Below are 27,034 nucleotides of genomic sequence, written 5' to 3' on the forward strand. Positions count from 1 at the left end.
TTGCCATTTCCTTCTCCAGGGCATCTTCCTGACCCAGGGATTGAACCTGTGTCTTCTGCTCTGGCAGGCAGATTCTTTACCACTGAGCCACCATGAAAGCTCCAAGCCCATAGAGTGAGGTTTCTCTATCCATGGGATTCTCCAGGCAAGAATACTGGAGTGAGTTGCCATTCCCTTCTCCAGGGGATCTTCCCGACCCAGAGATCAAACCCAGGTCTCCCTCATTGCAGGTGGATTCTTTACCATCTGAGCCATGAGGGAAGCCTTAATTCTGGAAAGAGGATAAGATAATTAATTTTTTTAAAGAGCTGGTAACAAATTACTTTTGTTAAAGTTATGACCAACCTAGACAGCACATTATAGAGCAGAGACATTACTCGGCCAACAAAGGTCTGTCTAGTCAAGGCTATGGTTTTTCCAGTAGTCATGTGGATGTGAGGGTTGGACTATAAAGTAAGCCGAGCACCAAAGAATTGATGGTTTTGGACTGTGGTGTTGGAGAAGACTCTTGGGAGTCCCTTGGACTACAAGGAGATCCAACCAGTCCATCCTAAAGGAAATCAGTCCTGAATATTCATTGGAGGGACTGATGCTGAGGCTGAAACTCCAATACTTTGGCCATTGGAAAAGACCCTGATGCTGGGAAAGATTGAGAGCAGGAGGAGAAGGGAACGACAGAGGATGAGATGGTTGGATGGCATCACCGACTCGATGGACATGAGTTTGAGTAGACTCCGGGAGTTGGTGATGGACAGGGAGGCCTGGCGTGCTGCAGTCCATGGGGTTGCAGAGTTGGACCCCCTGAGTGACTGAAGTGAAAGAGCTGGTACACCTTCACAGGTATCTGACCCATCTGGGTGTCCTCTTAGTACTTTGTCTCTTATCTCCTTGGTCATTATGATCCTGTCTTATAGCCTGTATCTCCCTTTTCTTCCATTGAAGAGCCCCACTCCCTTCGTTAAATTTAAAAAATGTTCTCATTTGATTATCTCAGACTACATATGACCCTCCTAGTTAGTTACAGTTTTGGGTGATGAAGACATTTATTTATTCCTCAACTGTAGCAAGTTATCAATTTATTGTCACTTAGCTCCAAATCTACCCTTCTTTGCCCTGCTTTGTGAAATGAGCTGGACCCTATAGACAAATCTTTTTTGTCAGCTGGGGCAATGCGAAGCCTAGTTAATAGAGGACACTGGAGGGACAAGACACAAACAGAGGCAGGGGCTTCTTGTTCTGGTCCCAGTGGACCTTTTTTCTTGGCCTTACATGGCAGCTGCCAGGGTAGTAGTGTTCACATTCTGGTAACTTACTGGCATCCTCGTAACTGACCTCCGATCCTCCAGTCCAGGTTTGTGACACCTCAGTGAACTTCACCATCCAGTGGACTAAAGATACACAGTCATTGGAGTCTCAGCCTTGTCATGGGATGAGGAAGAATGTGGAGCCTTGCAAATTTGTTCCTTCCTCAAGTACTCCCCTTCAAACCTAGAGATGTTAGCTTGTATTTGCCATTTGCAACACTTGCTATTCCTGTTTTCTTTGAAGTTTTCTTTTACTCTTTTAGTAGATGATCACCTGATGATCAATTTTATGTGTCAACTTAGAGGGTGTTTTTTGAAGAGATTAACATTTCAATGCTATGGTTTTTCCAGTAGTCATGTATGGATGGATATGAGAGTTGGACCATAAGAAGACTAAGTGCCAAAGAATTTATGCTTTTGAATTGCGGTGCTGCAGAAGATTCTTGAGAGTCCCTTGGACTGCAAGGAGATCAAATCAGTCAATCCTAAAGGAAATCAACCCTGAATATTCACTGGAAGGACTGATGCTGAAGCTGAAGCTCCAATACTTTGGCTACCTGAGGCAAACAGCCTGCTCATTGGAAAAGACCCTGATACTGGGAAAGATTGAAGGCAGAAGGAGAAGGGGACAACAGAGAATGAGATGGTTGGATGGCATCAGTGACTCAATGGACCTGAGTTTGAGCAAACTCTGGGAGATGGTGAAGGACAGGGAAGCCTGGTGTGTGCTGCAGTCCATGGGGTTGCAAAGAATCAGACATGACTTAGTGACTAAGCTGAACATTTAAATTGGTGAACCTTGGGTAAAACAGATTTGCCCTCCATAATGTGGGTGGGCCTCATCCAATCAGCTGAAGGCCTGAATAGAACAAAAAGACTGGCTTCCATGAGTAACAGGGAACTCACCAACAGACTGCCTTTGGATTGGAACTGAAACACTGGCCCTCTTGGGTCTTGAGCCTTTTGACCCATGCTGCAGATATGGACTTGTCTGCCTCCATAATCACATAATCCTTATAATATATATATATCTATTTATCTATTTATATTATCTATCTACCTACCTATCTGTATCATTTAGTAGTTAATAATTCTTATTTTTGGCCATGTGGCTTGCAGGATCTTAGTTCTCCAACCAGGGACTGAACTTGTGCCCCTGCAGTGGAAGCACTCAGTCCTAACCACTGGACCACCAGGGAATTCCCAGTTGACAATTCTTTATACTAAATTTGTGTTGTGTTTTTTGTCTCCTGAGCAGGCATTGATTGACATCAGCAGTGTATATGATACAGGGCATGTACATAGAGATTACGTAGTAAAATAAAATGAAATGCCTGCCCTCAGTAGTTGAAAGAAACAGATCAAGGAAAAGTTGGGAAAACTTTTCATAAGGATAGTAATGGAAGTGTTTGTCCAGAGCCACAGAGAAGCAGAGAAGAGGGAGCACTTACCTCTAGAGGTATCAGAGAGCTGCACAGGACAGGTGATGTCTCAACTGAGTCTTAAAGGAAAATAGGACTGTTCCAGGCAAATGGTGAGTAGTAAAATTCAGATGGAGGAAAGAAAGTATGTTCAGAGGAAGCACATTACGTTTGGGGGAGTGTAAGTGAGGTTGCTCCACAGGCTGGGGGAGAGAAGGCTGGAGGAGATGGTAAGGAATGTCAAAGGTCTTGCAACTCACTGTAAGGAGCTGGATTTGGGCCTCTAGGACAGAGATTTTCAACCTATTTTGCACCAAGACACACATAACAGCTGGTGTTCACAATTATGCTAGTTCCTTATCTAAGCCAGGTTTTTGTTGAAACAACCCTCCCTTAATTTGAGAGTGTAACAAAGCATATATAATTCAAAGCTGCTATAACTATCAATGGAGCCTCAGTAATAGTTGCTCATTACCATCTATGGCATAGATAAAATAGGCTCTGCATATTGCTGCCTCCAACTCATTCTCTTCCATTTAAGAAAACAAATCAGAATGCATACATTCTCCTCCACCTTCAACTCTCTGCTGGGACAGCTGAGCCTCTCAGTAACTGACCAACTGTTGGAGTCTAGAGGAGATCTCAGGTACATCCAAGAGCCTGAGTTCCTGTGAAGAATTTGCAAAATGAAGCAGAGCTCAAGAGAGGTCAAAGGATGCAAGGTTAGAAGACAGAATGAGAAGACAGAATTTCCTCCCAGAAGGCAGCTGGGACAATGATCCTGAGGTCTACTTGCCGCCTATTGTATTGCTCAGATGCAGGCAGCATCGGGGAAGCTGCCATGCTGGGCTCCAGCAAACAAATAGGACACGTCCACATAACTCAAGGCAGAGATCCCAGCTTGCCAAATGTTTGCTCTAAGCCCACTGTAGAAAAACACACACAGTATTCCACTATCACTCATTTTTCCAACAAACATTTCCTAAGACTTGTCCTATAGGCTAAGAATACAATAGTAATCAAGATACACAAGGCATGAACCATACATTTTAATTTGGGAAGACAGACAATAACAAAACATATGTAACATAATTTTCAGATGGTGATAAGGTTAGAGAACTAGGATAGAGACTTATCGGGTGGGGGACTGCTGCTGAGGCAGGAATTGGCTTGTCAGACTGAGGTGGTTGAAGCTGAATGCTTGAGGGAGAGAGTAAAAAGAGGCAAATGAAAAAAGAGCCACATCTAGCCCAATCCTAGTGAGACTTTTGAACTCCAAGAAAATTTTACAAGCTTCTAGATAGAAAGAACAGCTTTCTTATCAAGAAAAGGGAAATGAACTGGTATCAAACAACTCATTAGCAAAACTGGAATTAAGAAGACAATGTAACATTACAGACCTTGGTAAGAGGAGTGACCTGAAAGTTCTACATTCAACCAAGATACTATTCATACGTGAAGGCTTATGCCTTACCTTGCTCCTTGTCTGTTCCAAAACCCTTATTTATACCATTTCCACCATTTGAACTTGGTTTCCCTGGCTTAACTTTGGGTTGTCTCCAAGGATTTGGCTTGGAAATCATCTTTGACTCTCTGTAGCTCTCTTGGGTGGAACGACCTCTCATAACTCTGGATCCTGAAGCCCAACCACCATCACCATTCCTGTTTGGAGGTCTGGCAAGCCCTCCACTGAGGTTTTCCTACAACTAGTTAGTTATACTGAGTAATGTAGTCACACGAGCTGTCTGCTACATCAGTGATGGCACTGTAGTAGGAGGACCTGGTGAAGAGAAAGAACAAGTATCCAGATACATTAGTCAAACATAGACCGGCAAGAGGATACAAGGCAAACTCCCATGATGACTCAGGGGCCTGCCATCTTGGGGAACTTTCTAGGTTCCAGTGGCCTAAGGCAGGGAAGGATAGAGAGCTCCTTCAAGTAAAAGCAAGTTGCTGCACTTTCCAACTGACAATTATGAAGCACACTTATAATATTGTATGCCAACTCTACTGCAATGAAGAAGAAGTGAAGGGAGGCTCAAGAGGGAGGGGATATATGCATACACACAGCTGGTTCACACTTCTGTACAGCAGAAACTAACACAACACTAAAAAGCAATTATACTCCAATTAAAAAATAAATTTAAAAAACAGTAAATATGTTAACAAGTAACAAATGTAAGTAGTTTTCTTTATTCCTGCTGAACTTGAAATTCAGGTAATAGATGTGCTTTTAAATAGAAAAAAAAAGGAGAATAAGAAAAAGGAAGGAGAGGAGGATAAGAGAGAGGATAGGGAGGGAAGGAAAAGGAGAAGAAGAAGGGGCTGAGGCTCACTTGTACTAGTATGAATTTTGGAGGCAACATATAGCACATGTGGATGGATGTTGCTCTGATCCTTTTGCCAAGTAACGCAAAGGACCATAAACTTTGAGTTGGGCCCAGAAAAATAAAGGTATTTTTAACAGGAACAAGCTGCAATGCAAAGAGCAAGAATCCAGGCTATAGACAGACTAATATCAAGTGCCAAGGCAGTGCCACGTCCTGCTGGGAGATCAGAGATGGTTGCGCGGGCTGACTACAGCAGGAGGGTATTCTCTCTGCTGGTCCATCTTCCAACTCAAGGCTAAGGAATTACAAGCTAAGAGACCACTTCATGCCAGTGCTGCTTCTCTGGAAGAGCAGCAAGGTAAAAGCTCAGAAGGGCTGCATGTCCACCGCGACAGCACATGGGAATGATCCAGAGTAGCTCAGTGGTGCCTGGCATTCCCTTCTCCAGAGCTACTCCCCTCTCTCCCCTGAAACTCTACTTGACTATATTAGTCATTTTTGCTGAGGTTACAACCAACTTCAATATCTCTGTAGCTTACAACAGAGGCTGGAAAACTTTCTGTGTGAAGGGCTGGACAGTCAATGTTTTGGACTTTGTGGGACATAGGATCTCAGTTGCAGCTCCTCAGCTCTGCCCTTGTGGCATTTAAGCAGCCAGAGACATATGTAGATGGATGTGTGACTGTGTTCTGACAATATTATACAAACACTAAAGTTTGAACTTCATATAGCTTTCACATGTCACAAAATATTCGTCTTCTTTTGATTACTTCTTTTTTTGAGATACAATTGACATATAATATTATGTTAGAGTATACAACATAATGATTTGATATTTGTATATACTGTGAAAGGATCATCCCAATAAGCCTAGTTAATATCCATCACCATGCATAGCTAGACAAATTTTTTCTCTTGTGATGAGAATGTTTAAGATCTACTTTCTTAGCCACTTTCAAATGTACAACACAGTATTGTTAACTATAGTCACCATACTGTCATTACATCCTCGTGACTTATTTATTTTATAATTGGAAGCTTGGACCTCTGGGGTAGTGGTGGTTTAATCGATAAGTCATGTCTGACTCTTGTGATCCTGTGGACTATAGCCTGCCAGGCTCCTCTTTCCATGGGATTCTCCAGGCAAGAATACTGGAGTGGGTTGCCATTTCCTTCTCCAGGGGATCTTCCCAACCCAGGAATTGAACCTGGGTCTCCTGCATTGCAGGCAGATGATTTACCAACTGAGCTATGAGGAAAGCCCGGACCTCTGGCGAGGGGCGGGGGGGCGGGGGTCACCTATTTTGCCCATTCCCCACCTCCCTGTCTCTGGAAATCACCAATCTGTTCTGTGTCTATGAGCTCATTCATTTTGTTTTGGTTTGCTTAGATTCCACATATAAGTGAGGTCATACGGTATTTACATATCCTCTGACTTATTTCACTTAGCATGATGATGCCCTCAGGGTCATCCATATTGTTGCAAATGGCAAAATTTTATTCTTTTTGTGACCAAATAATATTCCCTTGTATGTGTACACTATGTTTTCTTTTTTCTCTTTTTTTAAGTGAAATGTATGCGTAGTGTTCAACTCTTTGTGACCCCATGGACTGTAGCCTGCCAGGCTCCTCTCACCATGTTTTCCAGGCAAGAATACTGGAGCAAGTTGCCATTTCCTACTCCAGGGATCTCCCAACCCAGGGATCGAACCTATGTCTCCTGCATTGGCAGGTGGATTCTTCACCACTGTGCCACCTGGGGAATCCTTAAAGTTGAATACTTCTTTTTATTTTATTTATTTTGGCTTTCTCTAGTTGCAGAGAGTGGGGGCTACTCTGTTGTGGTTCGCCGGCTTCTCATTGCAGCAGTTTCTCTTGTGAGGAGCACTGGCTTTAGAACACGGGCTCAGTAGATGTGGTACATGGGCTAAGTTGCCCTGTGGCATATGGAATCTGCCCAGACCAGGGATTGAACACGTGTCACCTGCATTGCCAGGAAGACTCTTAACCACTGGACCACCAGAGAAGTCCCTACATTTTCTTTTATTCATTCATCCACAGATGAACACTTAGTTTGCTTCCATGTCTTGACTATTGTAAATAATGCAGCAAATGAACATGAGGGTGCATGTGTCTTTTGTCTAGTGTTTCTGTTTCCTTCAGATACTGGATTATATGGTAGTACTATTTTTAATTTTTTGAGGAGCTGCCATATTGTTTTCCATAATGGGTAGACCAATTTACATTCCCACTAACAGCATACAATAGATCCCTTTTCTCTACATCCTCACCCAAACTCATCTCTTATCTTTTTGAGAGCAGCCATTCTAACAGATGTTAAGTTTTGATTTGCATTTCCCTGATGATAGTGATGCTGAGCACCTTTTCATATACCGTTGACCATTTGTGTGTCTTTTTAAAAATGTATATTCAGATCCTCTGCCCATTTTAAAATCAGATTGTTCATTTTTTTGCTATTCAGTTGTATGACTTCTTTATATATTTTGGGTATTAACCTCTTATCAGATAAATGATATGCAAATATTTTCTCCCATTCAGTAGGTTGCCTTTTCATTTTGTTAATTCTTTCCTCTGCTATGCAGAAATTTTTAGTTTGATGTGGTCCCATTTGTTGAGTTTTGCTTTTGTTGCCTTTGCTTTTGGTGTCAAATCCAAGAAACCATCACCAAGACCTATGTCAAGGGGCTTACTGACCAAGAGTTTTCTTCTAGGAATTTTATGGTGTCAGGTCTTACATTCAAGTCTTTAATCCATTTTGAGCTGACTTTTGTGTATGGTATAAGATAGTGGTCTATTTTCATTTTTTTTGCATGTGGCTGTCCAGTTTTCCCAACACAATTTATTAGACAGTCCTTTCTCCAGTTTATATTCCTGGCTCCTTTGTCATAAATTAATTGACCACATATACATGTTTTGATTACTTTTCAACCTTTCAAAAAATGAAGAAAAAAATCTAAGCCTTACAGAGACAATAGACTGGATTTGGCCCATGGATTGTAGTTTGCCAACACATGGTTTACAACAACCAACAAGTATTTTATTGCTTATTATATGTTGGTGATTGCAAGTCAGCTTCTGTGGGTCTGTATGTTTCACTCTAAGGCATAGGCTGGACTGTAAGAACAGCCCCTATGGGGGGGGGGGGGGGTTGGGGAAAAAAAAAAAAAGAACAGCCCCTTTTTGGGTTACACTAGTCTTACAGCCTTTTTATACTGTTCATGGGAATCTCAAGGCAAGAATGCTGAAGTGGTTTGCCACTCCCTTCTTCAGTGGACCACGTTTTGTCAGAACTCACTACCATGGCCTGTCCATCTTGGGTGACCCTACACAAATGGCTCATAGTTTCACAGAGTTAGACAAGGCTGTGATCCATGTGATTAATTTGGTTAGTCTTCTGTGATTTGGTTAGATTCTGTGATTGTGGCAGACAGATTATTCTGTCTGCCCTCTGATGGATGAGGATAAAAGGCTTGTGGAAGCTTCCTGATGGAAGGGACTGGCTATGAGAAAACCTGGGTCTTGCTCTGGTGGGCAAGGCCATGCTCAGTAAATCTTTATCAAGTTTTCTGCTGATGGGTAGGGCTGTGTTCCCTCCCTGTAGTTGGGCCTATGGCCAAACTATGGTAGGAGTAATGGTGACCCCCTCCAAAAGGACTTATACCAGCATGCCTCATTTCCCAGGACTGCAGTCAGTGTCCCTAACCCTGCGCAGGCCACTGTTGATCCACGCCTCCGCAGGAGACTCCTGGGCACTCACAGGCAAGTCTGTCTCAGTCTCTTGTGGGGTCACTGCTTTCTCCTGGGTCCTAGTGCACACAAGGTTTGTTTGTGCCCCCCCCCCCCCCCCAAGAGTCTCTGTTTCCCCAGTCCTGTGGGGGTTCTGTTGTCAAATCCCACTGGCCTTCAAAGTCAAATTCCCTGGGGTTTCTCAGTCCCTTTGTTGGATCCCCAGGTTGGGGAATCTGTTGTGGGCCCTATTACTTTTGCAACAGTGCAAGGACTTCTTTGGTATAATTGTTCTCTAGTTTGTGGGTCACCTGCTCGGTGACTCTATGGGGGGCTAATGGTGACCTCCTCCAAGAGGACTTATGCCACACTGCACCTCCCAGGACCGCTGCTGCCAGAGCCCCTGTCCCCAGGTCAGTAGGTGTCCAATATGCTACTAGAGAAGAGCAGAGAAATAGCTCCAGAAGGAATGAAAAGGCTGAGCCAAAGCAGAAACAATGCTCAGTTGTGGATGCATCTGGTGGTGAAAGTAAAGTCCGATGCTGTGAAACAATATCGCATAGTAACCTGGTCCATGAATCAAGGCAAATTGGAAGTGGTCAAACAGGAGATGGCAAGAGTGAATATTGACATTTTAGGGATCAGTGAACTACAATGGATGAAAATGGGAGAATTTAATTCAGATGACCATTATATCTACTACTGTGGGCAAGAATTCCTCAGAAGAAATGGAGTAGACCTCCTAGTCAACAAAAGAGTCCGAAATGCAGTATTTGGATGCAATCTCAAAGTCAACAGAATGATCTTGGTTCATTTCCAAGGCAAACCATTCAAGTAATCCAAGTCTATGCCCCAACCACTAATGTTGAAGAAGGTGAAGCTGGATGGTTCTATGAAAACCTGCAAGACCTTCTAGAACTAACACCAAAAAAAGATGTCCTTTTCATCACAGGGGACTGGAATGCAAAAGTAGGAAGTCAAGAGATACTTGGCATAACAGGCAAGTTTGGCCTTGGAGTACAAAATGAAGCAGGGCAAAGGCTAACAGAGTTTTGCCAAGCGAATGCACTGGTCATAGCAAACATCTTCTTCCAACAACACAAGAGACGACAACTCTACACATGGACATCACTTGATGGTCAGTACCAAAATCAGATTGATCATATTGTTTGCAGTCGAAGATGAAGAAGTTCTTACAGTCAGCAAAAACAAGACAGGGAGCTGATTGTGGCTCAGATCATGAACTCCTTATTGACAAATTCAGATTTAAAAAGAAGAAAGTAGGGAAAACCACTAGGCCATTCAGGTATGACCTAAATCAAATCCCTTATGATTATATAGTGAAAGGGACAAATAGATTCAAGGGATTAGATCTGATAGACAGAGGGCCTGAAGAACTATGGACGGAAGTTGGTAACATTGTACAGGAGGCAGTGATCAAAACCATCCCCAAGAAAAAGAAATCCAAAAAGGCAAAATGGTCGTCTGAGGAGCTCTTACAAATAGCTAAGAAAAGAAGAGAAGCAAAAGGCAAAAGAGAAAAGGAAAGATGTGTCCATCTGAATCAGAGTTCCAAAGAATAGCAAGGAGAGATAAGAAAACCTTCCTAAGTGAACAATGCAAATAGAGGAAAACAATAGAATGGGAAAGACTAGAGTTCTCTTCAAGCAAATTAGAGATACTAGGAGAACATTTCATGCAAAGATGGGCTCAATAAAGGACAGAAATGGTATGGACCTAACAGAAGCAGAAGATAGTAAGAAGAACTGACAAGAATACACAGAAGAACTAAACAAAAGAGCTCTTAACAACCCGGATAACCACGATGGTGTGATCACTCACCTAGAGCCAGACATCCTGCAAGTGTGAAATCAAGTGGGCCTCAGGAAGCATCACTACAAACAAAGATAGTGGAGGTGATGGAATTCCAGTTGAGCTATTTCAAATCCTAAAAGATGATGCTGTGAAAGTGCTGCACTGAATATGCCAGCAAATTTGGAAAACTCAGCAGTGACCACAGGACTAGAAAAGGTCAGGTTTCATTCCAATCCAAATGAAGAGCAATGCCAAGAATGTTCAAACTACCACACAACTGCACTCATTTCACATGCTAGCAAGGTCATGCTCAAAATTCTCCAAGCTAGGCTTCAACAGTATGTGAACCGAAAATTTCCAGATATATAAGCTGGATTTAGTAAAGGCAGAGGAATCAGAGATCAAATTGCCAAAATCCATTGGATCATAGAACAAGCAAGGGAATTCCAGAAAAACATCTACTTCTGCTTCATTGACTATGCTAAAGTCTTTGACTGTGTGGATCACAACAAACTGTTGAAAACTCTGAAAGAGATGGGAATACCAGACCACCTTACCTGCCTTCTGAGAAGCCTGTATGCAGGTCAAGAAGCAATAGTTAGAACCAGACATAGAACAATGGACTGATTCCAAATTGGGAAAGGAGCACATCAAGGCTGAATATTATCACTCTGCTTATTTAACTTTTATGCAGAGTACATCATGCAAAATGCCAGGCTGGATGAATCACAAGCTGGAATCAAGATCACCAGGAAAAATATCAACAACCTCAGATATGCAGAGGACACCACCATTATGGCACAAAGTGAAGGGGAACTGAAGAGCCTCTTGATGAAGGTGAAAGAGGAGAGTGAAAAAGCTGGCTTAAAACTCAACATTCAAAAAACAAAGATTGTGGCATTCGGTCCCATACCTTCATGGCAAATACACGGGGAAACAATGGAAGCAGTGACAGACTTTATTTTCTTGGGTTCCAAAATCACTCCAGATGGTGACTTTAAAAGGTGAAATTAAAAGATGCTTGCTCCTTGAAAGAAAAGCTATGACAAACCTAGACAGTGTATTAAAACCTAAAGACATTACTTTGCCAACAAAGGTCTGTATAGTCAGAGCTATGGTTTTTCCAATAGTCATGTATGGATGTCAGAGTTGGACCATAAGGAAAGCTGAGCACCGAAGAATTGATGCTTTTGAACTGTGGTGTTGGAGAAGACTCTTGAGAAGCCCTTGGACAGCAAGGAGATCCAACCAGTCCATCCTAAAGGAAATCAGTCCTGAATATTTATTGGAAGGACTGATGCTGAAGCTGAACCTTCAACACTTTGGCCATCATTCAAACACCAACTCATTGGAAAAGACACTGATGTTGGAAAAGTGTGAAGGCAGGAGGAAAAGGGGATGACAGAGGATGAGATGATTGGATGGCATCACTGACTCAATGGACATGAGTTTGAGCAAGCTCCAGGAGATGCTGAAGGACAGGGAAGCCTGGCATGCTGCAGTCAAAGGGGTTGCAGAGTAGGACATGACTGAGTAACTGAACAACAAATCTTGCAGCAGAGTGGAAGAATAAGAAAGTTGGTGGAAACATAAGATGCCTCTTAAAGCTCCTACTCAGAGCTATAAATAAATAAAACATAAAATAATATGACAGTAAACAGCAAAGTTGTATAGCATAGGAAACTACATTCGATATCCTATAATAAACTATGTTGGAAATGAATTTTTAAAATGACAGAAGCAAAAAAAAAAAATAAAAAACAACAACAACAAAAAAACAAACAAACAAAAAAAAAATAAATAAAATAAAATGACAGAAGCAAATCCTAATTTAAATGTAAATACAATTGCATTAAATTCAAAAGTAAAAGGCCCAGACTCTCAGACCAGTTAAAAATCCAACAATATGATTTACCAAGGCATATTATTTTTTTAAAAAAAGGGATGGCTTAAAATAAGATAGAAAAATCTATGACAGGTATTTTTGAACTAAAAGAATCCAGAAGATAGTAATCCCTAATATCCAATGTAATAGATTTAAGGGAAAAAAAGATTGTAAGAGACAAAAGATATTATGACATATGGAACACAGAATAGAGAATAGATGAAAGAAATTATGTTAACTACTGCCTTGTGACCAGTTTCAGAAATAAGGATTGTATTAGCTATACCCATTTTCTTTCTTGATTACAGAAAATAATATTATGACTATGCAGATAAGATATGAACGTTTCCCAGGGACTGATGAAGTTCCTGATGAGACACTGGGTATTCCCCTTCACAGACAAGGTGAGAAATTTTTTTCCTATAATGACAAGTGAGTTATATTAAGTGGGAACATTTCATTGCTATTGGTGTTTTTTTAAGTATGGAAAGGTTGTATGAATAACTAGTATACAAAATGATGGAATGTGTATTGGTTCACTACTTTCCAATCCCCTTCTAGTGTGCCTTCTTATACTGCATAGGCTGGAATGCTAAAGACTACATTTCTCTGACACCCCTGAAGCTATATAGTTCAAACAGATGCATCCACATGAGTCTGGAAAGGAGGAAATGAGAAATGTGAAGCAGAAGATATGCCCATGGGTAAATCAGCTCTTCTTGCAAGCAGTCTGAAGGCACTTGGTTCTTCTGGGGCAGCTCTGGCAGTGACTGCCATTTCTATTTCTAATGTCATCGTATCAGGAAGCGGCAGCACTGAGAATTCTATGACTATAGCCAGGTGATGTAGCTGGCAGTTTCCCCTGGTTACTAATGTACTAAACTTTCAGCAACTAAACATGATTCCCTGGACCACCTAGAGATTCATCAGTCATCTAATGTTGTCTAATAATGTCCCTTCTGTTTAAACTACCCAGAGTGGATTCTATTCTCTACAAGTAACAATACTGATTATAGAAGACTATTATCTGTCCTTCACTATTTTTTCTCCCTTTCTTCTTTGGTAATAGAATGTGCAGCTATACACATGACTATCTTATTTAACGGGTTTCCCTGGTAGCTCAGCTGGTAAAGAATCTGCCTGCAATGCAGGAGACCGCAGTTTGATTCCTGGGTTGAGAAGATCCCCTGAAGAAGGGCTAGGATACCCACTCCAGTATTCTTGCCTGGAGAATTTCATAGATAGAGAAGGCTGGCAGGTTACAGTCCATGGGATCACAAAGAGTCGGACACAACAGAGTGACTAACACACACACACACATATACACACACAGTAGCCAGCAGACTGCAGCCACTCCCTATGCTGAGCCCTGAGGAAACTCAGGGTGTGAAAATATAGGATGCTGACTCCAGATAGCTGTGGTGAATATCAAAGGAATAATTTCAGCTAGCCCAGACTCTTGCATCTTCCCATATATAGAAAAGCACTAAATTCCTTAATTTGACATATCTGGTTTCTTTAATTAACAGTAATCTTTGGATGTTTCTGACTACCTGCCCTTTGTTAGAAAACTCCTATATATCCTAGCTCCTCCTCTTGCCTCCTCAACGCAGTTTCTCAGAGTTTTCTGAAACGCTGTCTTCTGGGTTGCAGTCTTCATTTTCCCCCATGTGAAACTTGAGACTCTCATGTTGTGCATTTTTTTAAAGTCAGCATTAGCTCAGTAAGTAAAGAATCTGCCTGCAGTGCAGGAGACCCAGGTTCGATCCCTGGGTTGGGAAGATCCCCTGGAGAAGGAATTGGCAAAGCACTCCAGTATCCTTGCCTGGAAAATCCCATGGACAGAAGAGCCTGGTGGGCTGCAGTCCATGGGGTCACAAAGAGTTGGACATGACTGAGTGACTAACATACACTATAGAACTCCTCACTATCCCTTCCAGGTCGGGACATACAGTTTTGAGGGCATTTTCCCTCTGTGGTCCCTTTTGCCTAGCAAAGCAATAAAGTCTGTTCTTTTATACTTTACCCAACATTTTGTCTCTAAGGTTCAACTCAGTACCGGGGTATAGAGGCCGAATTTTGGCTACACCAGCCTAGGTACTAGATCTGTGAATGAAGAAACCTCCAGATGATTCCAGTTTCCAGCAGTTCAAATCACTCTCAGCCACAAGAGTCTTCCCAGTTAGACTCCAGACACTGTAGAACAGAAACAAGCCATCTCTGCAGTGACTAGTCAAATTCTTGACCCATGGAATCCACGAGCATAATCAAAGTCTTTTGATATATGCCTCAATGTTTGGGCTGGCATGCTACACAGCAATAGTAATTGGAATATTTTGTAACCAAATCTCTCAAGAGCTGTCTATTCTCACCATCTCAATCTCTCCATCCCCACATAGTCCAATCATCTGGAATTTGCTCCCTTAAATCAAGCTTAACAGTGTTCTCTGAAATCAATGATTTCCAAGTTGTTAAGTCTAATAGAGACGTATTGAACACTAATGTTCAGTTCTTCCTTCTTGAATTACTCTTTTAGTTTTTACAATACCACACTATCCCACATCTCTTCCTTTCACTCTAGTTACTTCTTAGACTCAATCACAGTTTCACCTTCCTCTAGCCAGCCACTAGATGATGAAGTTGGTGATGGCTTGGTTCTGAGTTTCTCCTCTCCTTACTTCATATTCTTTTTCTCCATCTATATCTATGGTTTTAATTCCCACTTATATAACAGGATGACATTTTAACCTCCAACAATTTCATCTGTTGTAAAAAGCTATAGGGCTATATGTCCAAACGCCTTTTCATATTTTGTACCAGGTAGGGTTCTTAGTTGCACAAAGACTGGCCTTGGCTGATTTAAACAGAAGTGAATTATTAAAAGTCCACAGATTCACAGGAAGAGCAAAGCGCAGGGGCTGGAGCCTATGCTAACCAGGCAGAAACAACAGCCAAGGCATAACTTAGAACTGGCCTGGTGAGGATACCAACATTTCTCCATGGCGGCTGGCCCCACTGATAGCCCTGGCACTGGACCCCTTGGAGATCCTGTCTTGCTGCAACTGTCACCATGGCTAGAAAAGATTCTTTGAGTTTTCCTGCTTCTTACAGATCCCTCTTCAAAGTCCCTGGAGGGTGCATCTGACTATCAAAGTGTAGACCATGGCCATTGTCTTAACCACAAAGGATTTTGGGAAAGCAAACCACTGGCATTTCCAGATTCTGTTGCTGATGGTCAATTCTACCTCCCACCAGTTACTCATAATGTAAGGAATTCTCCAACTATATAAAAGAGTTTCAGAAGCTAGAGGGGGAAGTTGAGGGAAAAAACTCTTATTACCTCTTCCTTGCAACAAAGAGTTTATCACTAATTTGATGTGCTCTGCTGAGGAAGAAGTTTGTAGAACTCTTTTGCATGTTTCAATTAAAGCTTAAAAAAAAATAAAAAAACAAACCTTTTGCTATAACAATGTCCAGGTCTTTCTGGGAGAATTATCAATGTGGATGCTAGTAAAATAGTCTGAGTACATCCAACATTCCTGATACCTAATGGTTTTCAAACACATTTTTAATGATCTGTGCAGAATGATGTCAGGAAATGGAACTAAATAGCAAAATAACTGGAGAGTAATACAGAAGTGACATTAAGAGATAGTTGTCTTTTGTATCCTATGAACTGTAGCCTGCCAGGCTCCCCTGTCCATGGGATTGCCTAGGCAAGAATACCGGAGTGGGTTGTCATTTCCTTCTCTAGGGTATCTTTCCCACCCAGGAATCAAAACTGCATCCCCTGCATTGGTAGGCATATTCTTTACCACTGAGCCACTAAGGAAGCCCTTCTAGTAGAGAATATGGTCCTCAAAGCACATAATTAATTATGATGAAACTAAAGTTACAAACTTTGTCCAGTATAACTGAATATGACATAAAAGAGAAGTCCATCAAAGACTAAATATTTTGAAATTCTGAGTCTTTTTTGTTTGTTTGTTTGACTATATCACAGAACTTTTCAGTACTTTACTCCAACATAAGGAACTAGAAAACTAATTTATAAAATTGTTTCTATAGTAACAATGAAAATTCAGTGATTATAAAGATTTTAGCAAATACATAATCTGACGTCTGAACTCTGAATATTAGGGACATAAATATGTCAGAAGAAAGACTTGATGTACAATGAATTTTTGTATTTGAAAACACAAAACCTGCTATTCTTACTAGTTTTTTATTTTCTCTGAACTTAACCAAGAATTATTTTCTCTTATCTCAGCTTCTTGGATTAGCCTCTTCAAAGAAAACGCAATGCTTGTGACCTGTAGAGATTTAGAAAAGGTATCCCCGACTAAAACGAGTGCCTCAATAAAAGGAAAAATTCTGTACAGATCTCTTCCATTTGACGCTGCTAAACTTAAGTACAATAATGTCACATGTACTTATACAGTAATTGTGGGCACGCCTAAGTCCCTCCCTCTTTCCTAAACCAAATTCCCCAGATCCTAGAAATCCAGCCCTTCTGCCCTCCGGAGGCGCCTTTCTCAACGTAAAGTACAATTTAAAATTTAAACTCCTGACTAAATAATGATTCCGTAGTCAACTGCTCGGGGATCTGGGCACCCCAGTGCCTCTGGAGCGTGCAGCGGGGTGTAGGGAAGGGCAGGGGGAGTGGGCGAAGCTGCTGGTTGGTGCCTGAAATCTGTGCGTTGCCCCTTTAATTGTGTCCCCAGCCCTCGGGCGTTTCTGTCCAACGCCCACGTCAGCAAATACCTTTTGTTTCTCTCACGTTGGGGCTACTTGTTTTAGGGCGCAAAGGAACGGCTTCAAAAGGGGGAATTTCCCCCGCCGAGAACCGGGAATCTTCCCCCAGCCCGCGCGCGCGACCCGCCGTTGCGCCGCGGCCCGCGGTAAGTGGCTGCGCGCCGCGCGGGCGGAGGGCGGGCGGGGCGTCGGGGCAGCCTCGCACGGGCCCGCAAGCCTCGCTGCGGGCGGAGGCGCCGCGGGCTTTGCCCCCCGGGCGGCGGCGGCGGCGGGATATGGCCCGGGCGCTGCGCCCCCAGACGTCCCCGGGCTGGGAGAGCAGCGGGAGGCGCAGAGGCAAGCGGGCGCCATTTGCAGCCCCGGGCACAGCGGCGGTGGCGCGCCGGCTCTGAGGGGCTGGAGACGGTCACAAAGGAGGCGCGGCCGGGCGGCCGGCGCCGAGGACCTGGCCTCGCGGCGATGGCCGGCGAGGAGAGGCGGGCGGCGGCGGCGGCGGCCGGGCGCACCGGTTCCCGGACTGCGCGGCCGCCGCGCCCGCCCTGCCGCCCGGCCCTGTCCGCCTGCGCGCCCGGGAGGGGCTGCGGGACAATGGCCGCGCCGTCGCCGCCCGCGCCCACGCCCGCCCGACCGCCCCCGCCGCGCGCCTCGCCCGCCTGGCCGCCCGGCCCGGCCCGGCCGTGGCGCGGGGAAAGGCGGGAAGGCGCGCGGAGCCTCCTGGCTGCGGTGGCGGGAAGGCGGCGCGGGGCCGGTGCCGGGCGTGTCTGGAGCCGTCGGGCGCCGCGGACTCCCGGAGGGTCGGCGGCCGGCGGGGCTCGGGCTGCGCGGCCAGTGATGGGTGGCCCGCCGGATGGGGCGGCCGAGGTCTGGGGCTTGTCACTTGCGGCCAGGAGTCCGAGTTTCTCCGTACATCTTCCATCCTTTGGTTTTATATCGTGACGTGACAGATCCGGGCTTAGAACCCAAGCAGACTTACTATACCTAACTAATATCATGCTGTAATTACTGTTTTATGACGGACTCACACGTATGCACCTTCTGCCTATGTAGACGGCATCTTTTGTAAGTTAATAGCGGTTTGGCACCTTCGCCTTCAAATGCGCTTATTTATTATTGATTGTGCCAGTGGCCAGATTCTGTATCTTTCAAAGGCGGTTCCCCCCCCCCCCCGCTTTCGTTTTTCTTTTTAAATTGAAATATAGTAGACATATAACCTTACGTTGGCTTAGTACAAAACGCGTTTGCAAGCGGTACAGTCTCACCTATTGGGCTTTTAAACGACACACATCAGTATTACTTCTGTTCTTACTGAACATTTATATTTGCAGAACTTTAGTAAATGGAGTGCTTTCGCCTATATGAATTATTTCAGTTATTTTCACATAAAACAACCATCCAGTCAGGCCGGTGGTTTTTCCACTTTCTAGGTGAGGAAACGCATTAAGCATTTAAACGTTAAGCCAAGAGGTGAACAGTGGCAGGCTTCTAGCGCCCTTGCCTCCTGTTTTTGCTCTTCATTTCCTCCTAAAGTCACCTCCAGAGTCTTTAAGTAAGCGAGTCATATCGTTCCCATGCTCTGAAAACCTTAACCGATCTTATCAGAAACAAGTCCTAAAATCCTCAGCAGAATAAACCTCAGGCTCAAAACTCTCTAATCTTCCCTGAGCCTCAGATAAGGTTGAGTTTGTGGGACCCCTGGAGCAAGAGCCCTTCCCTGAAGGGCTGTCAGACAGACTATAACCAGGAATCAGATACCTTTATTCCCGGGAGTATCCCTTGCCACACAAATGGTAAATGGGAAGTGAGAATCTAACCTGCCACCCTCGGCCAAATGGGCATGTTTGGGTTAGGCTGTGAAATATTAGACCGAGGTATCGTGAGTACCTTGACTTCTTTCCAGTCGTAAATTTCTGACCCCGTGAAAGAGAGCACTCTGCCAGAACTTATTTTGTAGCCTTGAAATCACCAGCTCTGCTGTTGATAATGATTTGAGCCCCCAAACTTTGTAAGATAGGGTAATACTTGATTCATCCTGTATCATTTAAATCTTATTTTCTAGATAAAATGGAGTTTATGTCTAAAAGGCTCAACCTTTTCAGTGACCTAACTATCTGTTTATAATAATTAAAGGATTTGGTGCTAGTTTTTTTGATCCCTTTGAGGAAAGTTCTTGTCACTTTTTTGCTTGGAATTGGTCAGTGGCTCCTCATCTTCAGTGGCTCCCCGTCTTACTCAGACCAAAAGCCCAAGCTTTTGGTAAACTAAAGAGTCTACCAAGTCCTACAGGAACTGTCCCATGATGTCCTGTGAAAGTTGCTCAGTCATGTCCAACTCGTTGCGACCCCGTGGACTCTACTGTCCTTGGAATTTTCCAGGCCAGCATACTGGAGTGGGTAGCCTTTCCCTTCTCCAGGGGATCTTCCCAACCCAGGGACTGAACCCAGGTCTCCCGCACTGCAGGCAGATTCTTTACCCGCTGAGCCACAAGGGGAGCCCCATGATGTCCTACTGCCCCACAATCTGTTGTTCCTCTCTGACTCCATCTTTCATTACTCTCCCCAGCCCTCCATTTTCTAAATTTCTTTTAGTTCCCCGACTCGGGATCCAACCCATGCCCCCTACATTGGGAGCACTGAGGCTTAACCACAGGACTGCCAGGGAAGTCCTCCCCAGCTCTTGATGTTTCTCCAGCTTCCCTGCCTGCTTCTCTCAGAGCCTTTGCATTTGCTGTTCCATCTGCCTGGTACACCCTTCCTCCAGATACCTGAATAACTCTCTCACCATCTTTGGACTTTGCTTTAAATGCCATCTTCTCATTGAGACTTTCCTCAAATATGATTTTTATTTTCATAACATTTTTATATTTAATTCTGACTCCAATTTCTTAATTCTAATTTACAGGGTTAAAAGATATGTATCCATACAATTACCACGCCAGTTTGCTGAAGTTTCTCATGGCCCAGGGATTTATCTCAAGGAGACTGAACTTTGTGTTTGTGACCTTTGTATTGGTGATACATTAAATTCTTAATTAATAGCTACGTACCTTTAAAAGGGGGCTTCCCTGGTGTTTCAGTAGTAAAGAACACACTTGCCAATGCCCGGGACACAGGAGATGCAGGTTCGATCCCTGGAGGAGGAAATGGCATCTCACTCCAGTATTCTTACCAATGTTCCATGAACAGAGGAGCCTGGCAGCCATAGTCCGTGGGGTCACAAAGAGTCAGACATGACTGAGCACACATGCACCTTTAAAAAGGTGCCCACAACCCAGGTCTAGCCCACAACCGTAATAAGAGTTATATTTGTTACCTAAATCTTTCCTTTACTTGTGGAAATGCTATGTCTTTTCCTTCTATTCCAAAGACTTTTTAACTTAATGATTCCTAAAATATGTATATTGTCTTTTTCATCCACCTTTAAAGATCTTGAACTTGGTGGGAATCATTAATTCTTTAATATTCTTAGGACTATTATAGATGAAACTCTTACAGATATTTAAAATGTTTCAAATTTAACTTTTATGTATTTATTTTTGGCTGTGCTGGGTCTTTGTTGCTGTGTGTGAGTTTTCTGTAATTGTGGCAAGTGAGGGCTACTCTCTAGTTGTATGGGAAATCTCTTTGGGCCAGAGACTGAACCCATGTCCCCTGCGTTGGCAGGCAGATTCCCAACCACTGGACCACCATGGAAGTCCTCAATTGAATTTTGACTGTCTGCATGAACTAGTATAACTAGCTGTTTCAACTTATAAGGTCAATCTACTGAAAAGAAAATTTGAAACATATTACCCATTTCCATGACTTAATCACATACTTTGAGAATAGCCTAAACCTTTCCTGATGACTCAAGAATACAATTATGGCTCTTTCCCTCCGAGAAGGCGTCAGAGGCAGACTATGCCACGGCCAAGATAAAGGCTCAAGACCTTCATGGCAAGAAGAATGAGGAGCTGCTGAAAAAGTTGGAAGACCTGAAGGTGGAGCTATCCCAGCTGCGGGTGGCTAAAGTGACAGGCGGTGAGGCTTCCAAACTCTCCAAGATTCTCGTTTGCAAATCCATCGCCAGTGTACTCACCGTCATTAACCAGACTCAGAAAGAGAACCTCAGGAAATCTGTAAGGGCAAGAAGCCTCTGATGTGCGACCCGAGAAAACACGAGCCATGCACCAAGCTTGAACAGAACCTGAAGACCAAGAAGCAGCTATGGAAAGAGTGGCTGTTCCCACTCCGGGAACATGCGGTCAAGGCCTGAGCATCCAGGCATCAATAAAACAAGCAAACTGGCAAAAAAAAAGAAAAAGTGCAATTACGAGTGCAAGTTACGTTAATGCTTTGTAGGTGTAAATATTAGTATATCGAGTTGTAACTACCCCAATTTATAGGACAGTTCCTATTTTCTTGGAAAAATTCCTGATATCACTTCTGTTTTTCGGTCTGTATGCCTTAATTTAGTTCCTCACCATTTCTTACTTTGACAACTGCATTAAGCCTTTAAATTAATCTCCCTGGCCCTGCCTCTCCCACTATTTCTCCATGCTGTTTTGGGTTTTTTTTCAGAGTATACAAACTGGCTCATCATAACAATAATACCTAATAATTATTGAGCCCTAACTGCATGCTGAGCCACTAGGATATTAAAAAGCAAAGATATCACTTTGCTGACACAGGTCTGTCTAGTCAAAGCTATGGTTCTTCCAGTAGTCATGTATGGATGTGAGAGCTGGACTGTAAAGAAGACAGAGCGCCAAAGAATTGATGCTTTCGAACTGTCATGCTGAGGAAGACTCTTGAGAGTCCCCTGGACAGCAAGGAGAATAAACTAGTCAATCTTAAAGGAAATCAACCCTGAATATAATATACATTTTAAGGACTGATGCTGAAGCTGAAGTTCCAATACTTTGACCACCTGATGTGAAAAGCCGACTCATTGGAAAAGACCTTGATGCTGGGAAAGGTTGAAGGCAGAGGGAGAAGAGGGTGACAGAGGATGGGATGGTTGGATGGCATCATTGATTCAATTGTCATGAACTTGGGCAAACTCCGGGAGGTGGCGAGGGACAGGGAAGCCTGTCGCCCTGCAGTCCATGGGGTCACGAAGAGTCAGACACGACTTGGCGACTGAACAACAAATGGCATGCTAGGCTTCCCAGGTGGCGCTAATGGTAACGAAATAATGCCTCTCTTGCCGGTTCAGGAGAGGCAAGAGACACTGGTTCCATCCCTGGGTTGGAAAGATCACCTGGAGAAGGAAATAGCAACCCACTCCAGTATTCTTGCCTGGGAAATCCCATGGACAGAGTAACTTAATCCATGGCATTTCAAAGAGTTGGACATAAATGAGCACACACATGCCCACCTGCTTGCTAGGCATTTTGCATACATTATGGTCAGAAAAAAAGTGCAGGACTTAAAAGAGTGCTGGTTTGGGGTCAGTCAGCCTGAATTCCAATCTCTGTTCACTTGCTTCATGTGCAGTCTTGGAGATTTTCATTTTATTCCTCTGTGCCTCTGTTTCTTGATCTATATCATGTGAAACACAGTAGCACTTATTTCATGAAGCTGTTGTGAGGACTGAAATAAGATAATGGGGGTAAAATGGTTACTACTGTGCTTAGTAAACCTTCAAATATTAGCTCTTTACTTTTATGAAGATATAACTCAGATACCATAAAATTCACCTTTTAAAGTGTACAATTCAGTGTTTTTTAGTGTATTCACAAAGTTATGCAGCCATCACTACCCTCTAATTATAGAACACTTTTACTACTACATAAAGAAACCCCACATCCATTAATAGCCCCTGACAACACTAACCTACTCTCTCTCACCTGCCCATGCTGGATATTTCATATAAATGAAATCATAAAATATATGGTGTCTTGTGACTGGCTTCTTTCACTTAGCTTGAGGTTTTTAAGTTTCATCCATGTGGTAGCAAATGGGAAATCAGTTTTTCATTCCTTTTTAATGGCTGAATAACTTTCCATTGTATGGATCTACCACATTTTGTTTGTCCATTTTCCCAAATGTTGATGGACATTTCACTGTTACAAATAATGCTGCTATAAACATTTGTATACGAATTTCTATGGGCATATATAGTTTCATTTCTCTTAAACATAAACCTAGGAGTGGAATTGCAGAGTCTTGTGGTAACTCTATGTTTAATCATTTAGGAACTACCAGCCTGTTTTCCAAAATGGGTGTACCATTTTACATTCCAACCAGCGGTACGTGAAGGTTCTGATTTCTACGCATCCTGGCCAACACTTTTTATTTTCCTCTGTGTGTGTGTGTGTGTGTGTGTTTGTAGTAGTCAGCCTAATGGATGTGAAGTCATATCTCACTATGACTTTTACTTGCATTTCCTTAATGACTCCTGATGCTAAACATATCTTCATGTGCTCATTGTTGTTTGACTTTATTTCTTATTGCTGTTAATCTTATTTATCTTAGGTATTATCTTACTTAATCCTCTCAGCAGACTTCCTTAGAGCCTCTTTAACAGTCAATATCTCCATTTTACAAAAAGGAAACTGGTGCTTAGGGTTAAGTAACTTGACTAAGTCACATAGCTAGTCATTGGTAGACCTATAACCATGTCAGTCTTCTTAAAATCCTTCAAAAGTGTCCAGACCTACAGCAGTGGAGGGGTTTCAGGGTCTGGCACCTACACACTGTTCTCTGTTCATCTTCCACTGTCCCTTCACGGACTCTGAGTCTGTAGCCATAGCCAACTTTTTCGAAGAGGTCATGCTTTTTAATACTTGCCTTTGCCCTTGGGGATTCTGTCTAGAATGCCCTTTGTCCTCTTCTCCATTATGAACTTTTATTCATCCTTCAAGACTCGACTGTTACTACCTTTTGGAAGCTTTTATGGACTTGCTTCTCAGGTGGCACTAGTGATAAAGAACCCTCCTGCCAATGTAGGAGACTTAAGAGACATGGGTTCAATCCCTGGGTCAGGAAGATCTTCTGGAGAAGGGCATCACAACCCACTCCAGTATTCTTGCCTGGAGAATCCCGTGGATAGAGGAGCCTGACAGGCTACAGTCCATACGATTGCAAAGAGTTGGACATGACTGAGGTGGCTTGGCACGCATGCATGTGGATACTGCCAAGCTAAGTCATTTGCTTCCTTGGTTTTATAGTTTCCTTCTCCTAGGAGTACTTTCTTTCTCTTTCTTCCTCTCGCTCTCTGCTGATAGACATTGAGGTGTTCTAGAGCACTGATCTTTGATATGGCAGCAGGTTTTGTATTCCCAGGGCCAGGGCTCGCCTGGCATTGTGCAGGTGCTCAATAAATAGATATTGAATGAATACGTTTTACATTTCAGAATATCTGTTCTCATGAAAATAAAATAAAAGATTTTTTTCTTTTAAAAAAGGGAAAGAGAGACTTGCCTGGTGGTCCAGTGGCTAAGACTCCACACACTCAATGCAGGGGACCCAAGTTCCATCCCTGCCCAGGGCACTAGATCCCACATGCCACAGCTAAGAGTTTTCATGCCAAAACTAAAGATCCCAAGTGTTGCAGCTAAGACCTGACACAGCCAAAAAAATAAAAATAGTTTTTTTAAAAAAAGAACAAAATATATATGACAGTGAAAGTCGCTCAGTCATGTCCAACTCTTTGCGGGCCCCATGGACTATACAGTCCATGGAATTCTCCAGAATACTGGAGTGGGTAGCCGTTTCCTTCTCCAGGGGATCTTCCCAACCCAAGGATCAAACTGGGGTCTCCTGCATTGCAGGTGGGTTCTTTACCAACCAAACTATCAGGGAAGCCCGAAAATATATATAGCTGTATGATTTTCAGAACAGCGTGTAAAAGTAGCTATTGAATCAAAGCATGAAGTTTCTTTCTTTCCATAGTTTTTCTAACCCTTCAGTAAATCTCCATTGCTCTGAGTCCTGGACTTTCTGCAGCATCTGAACTGTCGAGGGTACAGCAAACACCTTTGTATTGGCTTCAGAGCCCTCTGTCTCACTGGTGTTGTTGGATAAGGTGAAACACAAGGTTCTTATAATTTCAGCATATTGTGGGGGGAGCTTTATTCCAAAATCTGCAATGTATTTTTTTTATCATCAGAATACACTTTTTTTTTTTATACAGAATACACTTTTGCACACCAAACCAGGGCATAATTTTATCTAAGACCTTCTTAATAAGTACATTAGAATAGCATTCTAAGCCTAAACATTAAAAATTTAAACTTCCAATTTGCAAATCTTACAGAGTGCTAATCTCATTCTCATGAAGTCTCCTCTCTGATAATATTTTAAAAACAATCTAAGTTTAAATAAGTGTGTTAAGTGTCTGTTAGTGGACGACTGGATAAATAAAATGTGGTTTATATATAATGGGATAATATTTAGTCATGACAGAAAAGAAATCCTGTCATGTGTGACAACATGGATGGACCTAAAAGATAATATGCTAAGTGAATTAAGTCTGGTGGAGAAAGACAAATGCTGCCTGTTATCACTCATATGTGAAATCTGAAAAAAAAAAAAAAAAAAAGTCCAACTCATAGAAATTGAGTAGAAAAGTAGTCATGGACTGGAGGATGGGGAAAATAGGGTGAGGTTGCTAAAAAGGCACAAAATTTTCAGCTGTAAGATGAATAAATTCTGAAGATCTAATGTGTAACATAGAGACTATAGTTGATAACACTGTATTGTATAATTGAAATTTGCTAAGGGAGCAGAACTTAAATGTTCTCACCAAAAGAAAAAAAAGGTAAAGATGGCACAGTGGTCAAGAATCTGCCTGTCAGTGCAGGAGATGCAAGACCTACAGGTTCTATCCCTGGGTCGGGAAGATCCCCTGAAGGAGAAAATGGGAATCCACTCCAATATTCTTGCCTGGAAAATCCCATGAACAGAGGAGCCAGGTGGGCTGCAGTTCATGGGATCACAAAGAGTCAGACACAACTCAGCAAATCAGCACGTATTAACTAACTAGGTAGGAGGAATCCTTTCACAATGTATATGTATGTCAGATACCATAATGTACACTTTAATATCTTATAGTTTTATTTGTCAGTTCTATCTTAATGAAGCTGAAAAAAAATCTGAATAACACACACCCTGGTTTATCAGTTCAGTTCAGTAGCTCAGTTGTGTCTGACTCTTTGTGACCCCATGGACCGCAGCACGCCAGGCTTCCCTGTCCATCACCAACTCCTAGAGCTTACCCAAACTCATGTCCATTGAGTCGGTGATGCCATCCAACCATCTCATGCTCTGTCGTCCCCTTCTCTTCCCTCCTTCAATCTTTCCCAGCATCAGGGTCTTTTCAAATGAGTCATCTCTTCGCATCAGGTGGTCAAAGTATTGGAGTTTCAGCTTCAACATCAGTCCTCCCAATGAACACTCAGGACTGATCTCCTAATTTAGGATGGACTGGTTGGATCTCCTTGCAGTCCAAGGGACTCTCAAGAGTCTTCTCCAGCACCACAGTTCAAAAGCATCAATTCTTTGGCTTTCTTTATAGTCCAGCTCTCACATCCATACATGACTACTATAAAAACCACAGCTTTGACTAAATGGACCTTTGTTGGCAAAATATCTGCTTTTTAATATGCTGTCTAGGTTGGTCATAACTTTCCTTCCAAGGAGTAAGCGTCTTAATTTCATTGCTGCAGTCACCATCTGCAGTGATTTTGGAGCCCCCCCCAAAAAAGTCAGAGCATAATTAATGAGGTAGTATTTGTAATGGGAAAATGGCAAAAATTGTTTCTAGAAAATAACTCTTCCTTAGGGTGAGACCCAC

The 27,034-nt window shown here is 42.8% G+C and overlaps 1 protein-coding gene and 1 pseudogene across 2 annotated transcripts in view; both read left to right on the forward strand.

The window, feature by feature from the left end:
* Window positions 1-16,995: 16,995 nt before the first annotated feature.
* The window catches only part of ZBTB8A (zinc finger and BTB domain containing 8A), a 55,444-nt gene continuing 45,405 nt past the window's right edge, over window positions 16,996-27,034 (forward strand). The window contains exons 1-2 of one of the 2 annotated variants that reach the window (XM_043909614.1): window positions 16,996-17,042; window positions 17,303-17,403. The gene's annotated coding sequence lies outside the window, so the exon portion shown is untranslated. The remainder of the gene's footprint in view (window positions 17,043-17,302; window positions 17,404-27,034) is intronic. The other variant, XM_043909615.1, reaches the window with a different exon arrangement.
* LOC122698184 lies at window positions 21,087-21,920 on the forward strand (annotated as a pseudogene).

The sequence above is a fragment of the Cervus elaphus genome, chromosome 8 (genome assembly GCF_910594005.1).
Source record: "Cervus elaphus chromosome 8, mCerEla1.1, whole genome shotgun sequence".
NCBI classification, from domain to species: Eukaryota; Metazoa; Chordata; class Mammalia; order Artiodactyla; family Cervidae; genus Cervus; species Cervus elaphus.